Source organism: Elephantulus edwardii, unplaced genomic scaffold (genome assembly GCF_000299155.1).
Source record: "Elephantulus edwardii isolate Elephantulus edwardi_28Jun2011 unplaced genomic scaffold, EleEdw1.0 scaffold00058, whole genome shotgun sequence".
NCBI classification, from domain to species: Eukaryota; Metazoa; Chordata; class Mammalia; order Macroscelidea; family Macroscelididae; genus Elephantulus; species Elephantulus edwardii.
Genome location: NW_006399808.1, coordinates 7,948,955 through 7,959,849, shown reverse-complemented (window position 1 = coordinate 7,959,849; position 10,895 = coordinate 7,948,955). Strand labels below are relative to the sequence as shown.

Genomic DNA, 10,895 nt, shown 5'->3' with positions numbered 1-10,895 from the left:
AGTACTTTAAAGACACCTCAAACAGCAGATATTTGCAGCACAACATGTCTTTCGATTTCTGACTGCTGGTACCAATGGTGTTGATTGTGGATCCAAGAAAGATTAAATCATTGACAACATCAATCTTTTTTTCCACCTATCATGATGTTGTTTATTGGCCCAGTGGTGAGAATATTGCAGGTTTTAATCTTTGATCTTCTGCAACAAATGTTTCAAGTTTTCCTTACTTCAGTAAGTAAAGCTGTTGATGAATCTTCCTCTGATACTGATATTACATTCTTCTCCATCAAGTCAATCTTCTTGAATGATCTGTTCAGCATATAGAGAGTATGGAAAGAGGATTTAACCCTGACTCATACCTTTTTTAAACCATGAAGTTCTCCCTTGTTCTGTTCTATCAATAGCTTTTTGATCTAGGTTTAGGTTTCACAATAAGTGCAATTAGTGTTCTAGAACTTCCACTCTCCTCAATGTTAGGCATAGTTTGTTATGGACCACATAGTCCAATGTTTTTGCATAGCCAATAAAACACAATAGACAATCTTCTGGTGTTCTCTGCTTTCAGCCAGAATCCATCAGACATGATATCCATCCATCCATCCATCAGCAGCAATGATATCTCTGATGTCACCGCCTCTTCTGAATTCAGCTTGAACGTTTGGCACTTCTCTGTCAATGTATCGTTCTAGCTCTTTTTAGAGGATCTTCAGCTATATTTTGCTTTCATTTGATATTGACAATATTGTTCTTTAATTTCTACATTCTATTGGATCACCTTTCTTGGGAATGGGAACAAATAAGGATCTCCTCCAGTCAGTTGGCCACATAGCTGTCTCCCAAATTTCCTGGCACAGATTAGTGAAAGAGGCCAAAATAAAGGGGAGTAAATGCTGAAGTAAGAGAGCTGAACAGAAGATTCCAAGGGAATCTCAAGATGATAAAGCAAAATATTATAACAAAATAGTACAACTCCAGCAATGAGCTGGAGTTAAAAAGCCAAAAGGAAAAAAATAACATGCTCAGCATTTCTCAAGCTGAAAGAACTAGACTACAAATTCAAGCTTAAGGTTACAATATCAGAAAACTCTATGAGCAAAATATTGAATGATGCAGCAAACATTAAAAGAAGATTAAAAAAAGAAGAAGAAGATGGAAGGAAGACAGAGTCACTGTACCAAAAAGAATTGGTTTGACACGGAACCATTTCAGGAAGTAACATATGATCAAGAATCAATCATAACGAAAGAAAGGGTTTAAGCTTCCCTGAGAGCACTGACAAAAAAAGAAGGTCCCAGAAATTGATGGAATATAAACTGAGGTGTTTCAGCAAACAGATGCAGCCCAGCCATGCTCAGTAGCCTATGCCAAGAAATTTAGAAGACAGCTACCTAACCACGTCACTAAAAAGAGATCCATATTTGTTTCCGTTGCTTTTTTTTAAATATTGATTCAATAAAGTGTCGAAATTATCAAGCAATAACATTAATATCACATGCAAATAAAATTTTGCTTAAGATTATTTCAAAATGGCTGGAACTGCCAGGAAAGGATGACTTTCTATTCTTTTTTTTTTTTTTTTTTTGGTCTAGTGGCAAGGATTTTTCTTTTCTTTTTTAATATGGAATGCTTCACAAATTTGCACGTCATCCTTGATCAAGGGCCATGCTAATCTTCTCTGTATTGTTCCAATTTTAGCATATGTGCTGCCAAAGCAAGCACAGATTTTTATTTTCTTGATGTAATCCATACTACATGAGCTGTACACAAAAGGAGGTGGCAGGAGACTATGGAGGGAGTCACCCAGGATGAAGTCAGATGAGAAAGCAGAAGTCTCCTGATAGCAAGGGTTTGACTTCACTCTGAAAGTCACAGGGTGGCCCCAGGAAAGGTTTCCAACACAGAAGTCAGATCAGATAGGATTTGGGGATGATCATCTGGCCACTGGAGGGAAGAAAACTTAGAGACAAGAGGGCCAGTCGGTGTATTATTCCTGCTAGCTTTTCTCTTAAAAACAAAGGCCTCCAGAATGATGCAGGCAGACAAGAACCTAGCTTGGGGATCTGGGAGACTACACAGACCTCATCACAGGAATAGGCAATCTTTTTTTTTTTTAATTAATTACTATGATTACACCAAATATATGTTATATTGCCCACAGCATCCTTCAGAATTCCAGCTTGAGGCTTACATTTTTCAGTTCTCTCAGTCTGAGAAATACAGAGCAAGTTCTTCCCTTTTTATTCTCCAATTCCAACTCTCTGCATATTCCTTTATAATACTTTGCTTTGTCCTCCCAAGCTGCCCTTTGAAATCTTCTGGTCAGCTCTTTTACTTCATCATGTTTTTCATTTCTTTTGGCTTCTCAATGCTCCAGTGAAATTTTTAGTCTTTTCTGACATCCATTTAGATTTTTTTTTCTCCTCTGTTTTTGTAATAACCTTTTGCTTTCTCCATTGATAATATCCTTGATATCATCCTACAACTCATCTAGTGTTCGATCACTGGTGTTCAATGCCTCAAACCTCCTTCTAAAATGACTGTGAAATTCAGAATGAACAGATTCAAGATCATATCTTGGTTTCTGTAGATTTATTTTCATTTTCTTCATTGTCAATTTGAACTTGCATATGAGTAATTGATGGTCTGACCCATGGTCCATCCCTGGCCTAGTTTGACTGCCAATATTGAGTTTTTCTAATGATTTCTTCCACCTATATAGTCAATCTGATTCCTGTGTGCAGCACATAAGGTGAGATCCATGTGTATGTAAAGTCGTCATTTGTGTCTTTAAAAACAGGTATCTGCGCTCCTACATACCTGGTGCTGGGCCCAGCCACCGCCCCCAGGTTAGATTCCTGCCTCAACCATCCATCTCGCTCTTGACTCCCGGGGCCTGCTGGCTAAAGTGTCTCCCATATCCTCCGGGCTGGACCCGAGCCCACATGCCCCGCAGTGGGAGCCCGGCCCCACGGGGCCTTCCGCGCCTGAGAAGCAGCTCTTCCTGCCTGACCAGGGCCTCCCAGAAGGACCACTTTCATTGAAGGGAAATGGCCAGAAACTCAAGCTGGATTTAGATGAGACTATAGAACAAGAGATATTATTGTTGATGCCAGATGGTTTTAGTCTGAAAGCAGAAGATACTAGAAAGATATTTACAGATGTTTTATTGAATATGCAAAGACATTTGACTGTGGATCTTAATAAATTATGAGGTAACACTGAAAAATATTAATAAGTCCAAAACATTTATTTGTGCTCATGTAAAATCTATACACAGACTAAGAAACATTTGTTTCAATAGAGCAATGGAACACTGCATAGTTTAAAACAAAACAAAAAAAGGTGTCCATCAGGGCTGTAGCCTTTCTCCATATATATCATATATATTCAATCGATACACTGAGCAAATCATTCCACAAGCTGGATTCTGAAAAACAATGCACCAACAGGATTGGAGGAAGATTAATCAATCACCTGCATTATACAGATGGCACAGCCTCACTTGCAGAAACTGAAGAGTAAAATCACTTGTTGTAGAAGACGAAAGATTACAGCTTCCAATATGAATTACACCTCAACATCAAGAAAATAACTAGAACACCAGAACCAACTAGAGCACTGCACCAATAGGTAACATCATGATAGAGAAAAAGTTGAAGTTGTTAACGATGTCATTTTACTTGGATCTGTAATCAACACTGATAGTAACATCTGTCAAGAAATTAAAAGATGTGTTAGATTTGGAAGGTCTGCTGTCAAAGTCTTCTTAAAGTACTACAGAGAAAGAACATTAGTTTAAAGACTAACGTGTGCCTACATCAAGATATGGTATTTTCAGTTACTTCATATGGATGTTATGTTGTCGTTGTTGTGTGCACCGTAGAGTCAGAGCCAACCCATAGCTGACCCTCAGTCAGGTTTTCAGAGGCAGTTAATCGCACTGGAGGAGACCATCCATACTCTCCCGTGGAGCAGCTGGTGGCCTCGAACCACATGCCTTCAGGATTGAAGCAAAGTATCTTTGCCACTAGGCCACCAGAGCTCCCTCATGGATGTTGTAGTTGTACATATTATAAGGAAGACTGAAGAAGAATGGATCTTTTGAATTGTGATGTTGGAGATTTTTTAATCTACCATGAGTTTTCAAAAGAACAAACAAGTATATCTTGGAGAAGTGTAACAAAGATGTTCCTATATGCAATGATGATAAAACTTCATCTCACATACTTTAGGCATATTTTTTAAGATACATCATGCTGGGGAAAGCTGGAAGGAGTTCAGTGATAGAGAGGAAGATTCTCAACAAGATGTACTGACACAAAATTATGGAGAGACTTCATAGAAGAAGACTTTCAGACGGCCAACAGACACATAACATAAAGAAATGCTCAGAATCACAGGGAATTATAGAGATGCAAATAAAAACCACAATGAGATACTATCTTACCCCAGTAGCAGTGGCAAAGTTTAGTAGGGCAGCAAGCAATAAATGTTGGAGAATGTGGAGAGGTGGGGAGCTATCAAACACTGTTGGTGGACTGTAAAATTGTACAGCCACTCTCAAAGGCAGTTTGGCATTTCCTCAGAAAGTTGAATGTAGAAACTCTGTACAACCCAGCCATTCCACTGCTAGAAATATACCTCAAGGAAACTAGAACTGAGACACAAACAGAAATTGGTACACAAATGTTCATAGCAGCATTATTCACCATCACAAGAACATGGAACCAGCTCAAATTTCCAACTATGCATAACCGAATAGATTGAGAAATTGTTGTAAATTCACACAATGGAATGCAGCATTCAGTAGCAATAATTTTAAAAAAATACTACATAATTTGGAAGAGACAGGAGAGCATTATTTTTAGTGAACTAACTCAGTTTCATAAGGACAAATACTGCCTAAGACCATTATTATTATAAAAATAGAAGGTTAACTAGTAAAATATGTATAAGGGCGGAAGAGGTGGGAACAGGGGGGTGAGGATGAATAGGGGCTAAACCACAGAGTTACACAATTTGGAGGGTGGTGGGAGGAGGTAAAAGAAATGAGAAAGATCCATTGGGGACCTGAAAAGACAGGGTAATGATGGGTATAGTCCAAGGATGATTAATTTTATAAAACATAATGCATGTGAATGATTGTATGAAACACAATGTGAATGAAGACTAGTATGAAACACAATGTATATGAACTTTGTAAGCAAATCAATATAAAAAAATAAAAGAAAGAAAAGATGTATTGACAAATTGATTGCAGTGAGGACTTGAGCATAGTGGAGGTAGTGAGAATGGTGCATGATAGGGCAAGTTTTTTCGATTTGTTAATTGGGATGTGATATTGGTTTACAACAACATCTTCTAAACTCCTATAAGCTATGAGAGAACTCTGCAACAAATAGGAAATGGTACAAGAAGGGAAAAATAATGAGAAAATAAATGAAAAGGAAAAGAGTAGCTGAAGTAGAAATAAGTTGTTCAGGCCCCAGTTGAGCCAAGCAAGAGCAGGACTGAACACAGAAAGTAGCCCTGATTGGGAAGTGGATGGAATGTGGTGCTGAGGACTTTGGTCTCTGATTTTGTTGATGGATGCAACCCCAATAGCCTTCTGGAGAAGGACTGAGAAGTTTCTTCATTTACCTTTTGACAGCCAAAGCTTCCTCAGGACTTTCCCAGACACACCCTATTTGACCTAAAAGGACTTTTTCCATTTTTTTGCTAATAGTCTAAAGCAGTGTTACTTAAAGCTGGCCTTCTCACATCCTTCTTCCTTCTATCCAAATTATATGGAGTGGTCTTTCTTTTTTGAAGTTCATATTTATAATTATTCAACACTGTCTAGATCATTCCAATTTTGTTGGCAATATCCAAATCATCATAGTCAGGAACAAGTCAAACATATGCTTCTTGCCTCCATCAGACCTGATAAAGCCATATCAATGTCATAGAACTTCACAGCTCGTTTGATCTGTACTTGTTGATCTTGACATCCACAAGGAACACAGTGTATTGTTATCTTCTGTATTCCTCATGGCTGCCTCAGTGGTCAGGGAGAAGTTGATGATGGAATAGTGGTCAAGCTTGTTTCTTCTGGTGGTGCTTTTCTGGAGTATTGGGATGCCTCTTAGAGTTTCTGCCTCTTGGGCTACTGGACTGTGGGTGATATGTAGATCTTCCCTATTTTTGACTATCAACATTTTTCAGAGCTACTTTTTTGATCTTCAACATCTTTCCTTTTGCTTGTGCTTGGAGTGGTAGGTACAGGGGTACAGGGGCTTCTTTCTTCATAAAATACAAAAATTAATCTTAATAACTTACCCTCTTCTCCTACTGCTGTCAAGTCTGGACAAACTCATTGCTGACCCTCTGGTGAGTTTTCAGAGGAAGTAGATGGCCCATCTTTCTCATTGTGCAGTTCTGTTGGATTTGAACTGCTAGAGAGGTTAATCCTAGGCTTAGCAGTGCAACTCCCTGTCCACTACACCACTATAGTGCTTGAATCTTTCTAAAGAACAATTTTTATATTTCATTAAAAAACAGTCAATAACAAGCCTAATTCTCTACTTATTAAAAGCTAAACTTTTCACCCTAAAATTTCTTAGGCCTCTCTCCTTTAGCAACTAACATACAGATTGTGCTTGTTCTTCCCCTACATAACCCAGACCTGTTTTTTTTTAGTTATGGGAAAAAATGAAAACATAAAGAAAAGTAAAGAATATAACACACTCATATATTTAAAAACTTCAGCAGTTGCCAACACATGGCAGACTTTGTCTCATCTAAACCCTTCTCACTCAATTCTTTTTTTTTCCTGATTGAAATGGTTTTTTTAATTTATTTTTTTATTAAATTTTATTAGTTTTAATGAATATTTACAGAGATTTTGGGTTTTCATTCATTCATTGTTGCACTGTTTTCTCCACCCTCATCCCCAGTTCATTCTTCTTTCCGCCCCATGTCTGTTTTAATCGTCCAATTGCCACTGTGCTTGTCAAAGTCAGTTCTGATTAATCTCCTTTGTCAGTGTGTCCCTTGCCATTCCCTATCACTCCTCCCTGAGAGAGACTTCACCCTGATTCATAAGGAAAAGGGGATGGCGTATTCTCTTAGCTACTTCCTGCTGAAAAGGGACGCTGTGGGTTTCAGGGTGAATGTCTTCTCTCACTACGTCAAAGGGCCCCCTTGGCAGTAGGAAACACATAGACTATTATGGATATTGATTTTGGAATTTAGATGCACTGTTATCAATTGTGCTTAGCAGTACATGTTCATATCCTTGAAGATGTATCATGGAAGTGTTGCAGCCTAGAAGATACAAATTTAACTAACAAGTTAAAAGTGCTTGAGTCAAAAATTGAAAAGCAATAATATTCTGAGTAGAGGTTCTAATAGTGGCACAAATCAAGTTACAAAGGTAAGATGGTTCCATTGCCATCCTTACTCTAACTTAATTCTTTTTTTAAATTTAAATTTGTTATTAATTTCAGTGAAAATTTACAGAGGCTTTGGATTTCCATTCATTCATTGTTGTAGATTTGTCCCCTCCCAAGGCTCCCCCCCCACCAGACATTACCCTCTTGGAAAAGTAAAAGAAAAGATTCTTTCATTGTTTTACAAACCCTCCCCCAGGTCCCCTCCACCATGGAGCCATCGCTCTAGACTCCTGTGATGACAGAAATACCTAGTCACATATCTCTTTTAAACAGTTTTCTCCCTTCTCTGTTTCAGAGCAGCATACATTATTGAACCCATCTTAGTCTCTCCCCAACCCCAAGGACAGTCCCATTCTACAACAGTGGCACCATGCAATATTTGTCCCTTTGTGACTGGGACATTTCACTCAGCATAATGTTCTCCAGAGTCAACCATTTTGAGTAATATTGCATGAGTTTCTTGTTTTTTAATGCAGCATAGTATTCCATTGTGCGAATATACCACAGCTTCTCTAGCCATTCGTTTGTTGATGGGCTCACTCAATTCTCGACCCCACAAGGCACTTTTTTTTTTTTGGCTCATGCACTTATTTTAAATTTTTTTTCTTTCTGATATTCAAATTATTTTTTTTTACAAAAATTTCAAACATACAGAACAAATGATATGAATGCCTTTCATAGTCTCACATTCCTTAGAGAATCATGTTCCTAGTTTGGTGTAAGTTCATTCAGACTTTTTTTTTTTTTAGTTTTGTGTTTTCTTTATTTAAGTTCAGGCCTTGACTGCATATTTCCGCAGTGGGTACAGGTGCTCTTTTCGCTGCTGCTTCTTGGTCTTCAGGTTCTCCTCATGCTTGTTGAGTTCTTCGGCGCATGGCCCGTGTTTTCTTGGGCCGCAGATTCAGGGGTTTGTACTTCGGGTCCTTATTTTCTGAGGTTCTCCTTCTGAGTCTGGTTAGTAACAGTGAGAACACGGGCAATGGATTTTCGGACAACTCGGATTTTGGAGAGCTTAGAAGCCGTACCGCCTGTCACTTTGGTGACGCGCAGCTGGGAAAGCTCCACCTTCAGATCGTCCAGCTGTTTTAACAGCTCCTCCTTCTTCTTGCCAAGAAGATCTGGAGCCTTGATTTTGGCCATGGCTGAGCGATAGAACCTCTCATTCAGACTTTTTTGTTATGTATATATTAACATAGAAACTAATATTTTCACACTATTAATAATAATATTTCATCTATTTTGCAAATTAATCTTTCCATTTAAGAATATATCTTGGATATGTGTCATATTAGCTCATGCCAATCTACCTTGGCCTTTGTAACAGCTGGACTGTATTACACTCAGTGCTGTGTCATAATCTATTTAAGCAGTCCCTTTGATGGACATTGAGTGAGTGGTTTCCATCTTTTTACTATTACAAACAAGGTTAGAGTAGACTTGATTTTACAGTTTTATTTCTGCATTTGTTCAAGTCTTTCTTTGAGAACTAAACGCAACAATCTAAGTGTTTAGTCAACAGGTAAAGACATTTTAAGTTTGAACAGATGGTATTAAGTGTATAGAAAATGCATAAAAATCTCTTTTCCCATACCCCTCAGTATATAATCTGGATTTCTCATTTTTTGCCATCCAATAAAAGAAAATTTATATTTTACTTACATTTGTGTTTGTTTAATTGTGGATGCATTTGAACCACTTTCCATATGTCTGTTCACCAAAGAAGTACATATAGCATAAGGGACTAGATGGATCCTCTCACCAAAGACGTCAGAAAACAGATGTGGATGATCACTCTGGAACCTATGAACAAATCTTCAAACACTGACTAAAGAGAGAAATTGAATGAAAACATCAAATCAGGAGGACAGCAGGACACAGAACAGTAAACAGTGCAGTGTGGCCATTTTGAACGGCTATCTCTGTGGCACAAGAACTCAGTATGGGTGTATCCACCACAAAAGCTTACTAGCTAGCTAACAAAGGGAAAAGGTGCACTCTCTCACCTTGTGCCCTGTGGCAACCCAACTTGCACCCCTCTGAGATCAGTTTAGTGATTTTTTTCCTCCACCATCATTACCACAATCACTCACTGGGTGGTTGGCATTGTTCCCATAGGCCAGGTTCTGCTCTACTTGAAACTATGCCCACACTTTGTTATATCTGGAGCCTGAAGCATCTACTGTTTTCTTCCAGGAAACTGTAGACTGTGCCACACTTGGCCTGGAGTCAGACATTGGATTAGATACCTCTGATTGGGGCTCTTCTCTCTCATTGGAGACCCCTGCTCAGCACACTCTACTACATGTGGAGCAGTGTACCTTTTCAGAATGTGTTATCCTTAAACATTCCTGGCTGACTGTCTCTTAATCCTTGAATGTTTCTGGCGACTGTCTCTTAATACTAGGCATCTGTAATTGAATACCCTGACTGCCCTCCTCCAGTGCACAACCACACTCACTGGTGATCTTGATAACCAACATACCTGATGCCAACCTAAAGTCTTTCCATTGGCTCACCCTCAGACCCACAACCCTAGTAATCACTGCCTGGCTTTGCTGTGGGATATGCTATGAAATGCCCAGGCCATGTCTACTGCTAGGCCTACCACACACCACGTCTGACAATAGCCTGCCTTGAATCCTCCTGCAGTGCCTGCTCATGGCCCTTTACCATAAATGGCTATGCTTGAAGACAGACATGCTCATTTGTAGCCTTTTGATTCAATGACATGCTAGAGATAGCAAAACATTTGCAGGCACATTAATTAAAAGATTCACTGATTGGATAGAGTCTCCATAGAGAACTTCTTTTTTTTTTTTCACAGAGAACTTACGACTCAAGAGATTCAGTGGTTCAGAAATTTGATGACTGAGCTGGCCCACTATGCACAGATGCAGCAGTTCAAAAGCTCTCTTCATTAAATCAAGCTCTCTTCATTAAAGGCAGGCCTTTTCCTGCACCTCATTTGCTACAGGCTGAACAACATGCCAGAGTAGAATGCCCACACATCTCATCATAGAAAGGACCAGTTTCTAGTCTTCCTGGTCATCATTAGATGGCAACTACATCTGCTCCTCCCCTTCTTCCTCCACAACCAATGCGACTATAAAATGAGTGAAAAGATAATTACATGGACAATTCATCAGCTATTATCCCCCCAAAAATAAAGGAGTTAAGGAAAAATCCCTACAATTACATCACTCCAATGTCACAGAAGCAACAAAAAACCAACAAATCCCACATAAAACCAAAACAGTATGTCATACCCCTCCCCCAAAAAAGTGATCAAAACACAGAGTCAATAAATCTTCAAGAGGAAGAAAAGCTGAAGAACTCTCTTAGGAAGAATTAAAAATAATGGTCAACAGCAATTCCACTACTGGGAATATACCCTGAAGAGACCATAGCTGACATCCAAGCAGATATATGCACACCCATGTTTATTGCAGCTTTGTTCACAAT

At 38.8% G+C, this 10,895-nt stretch overlaps 1 pseudogene; it reads right to left on the bottom strand.

The window, feature by feature from the left end:
* Window positions 1-8,205: 8,205 nt before the first annotated feature.
* LOC102848663 lies at window positions 8,206-8,573 on the bottom strand (annotated as a pseudogene).
* Between the last annotated feature and the right edge of the window lie 2,322 nt (window positions 8,574-10,895).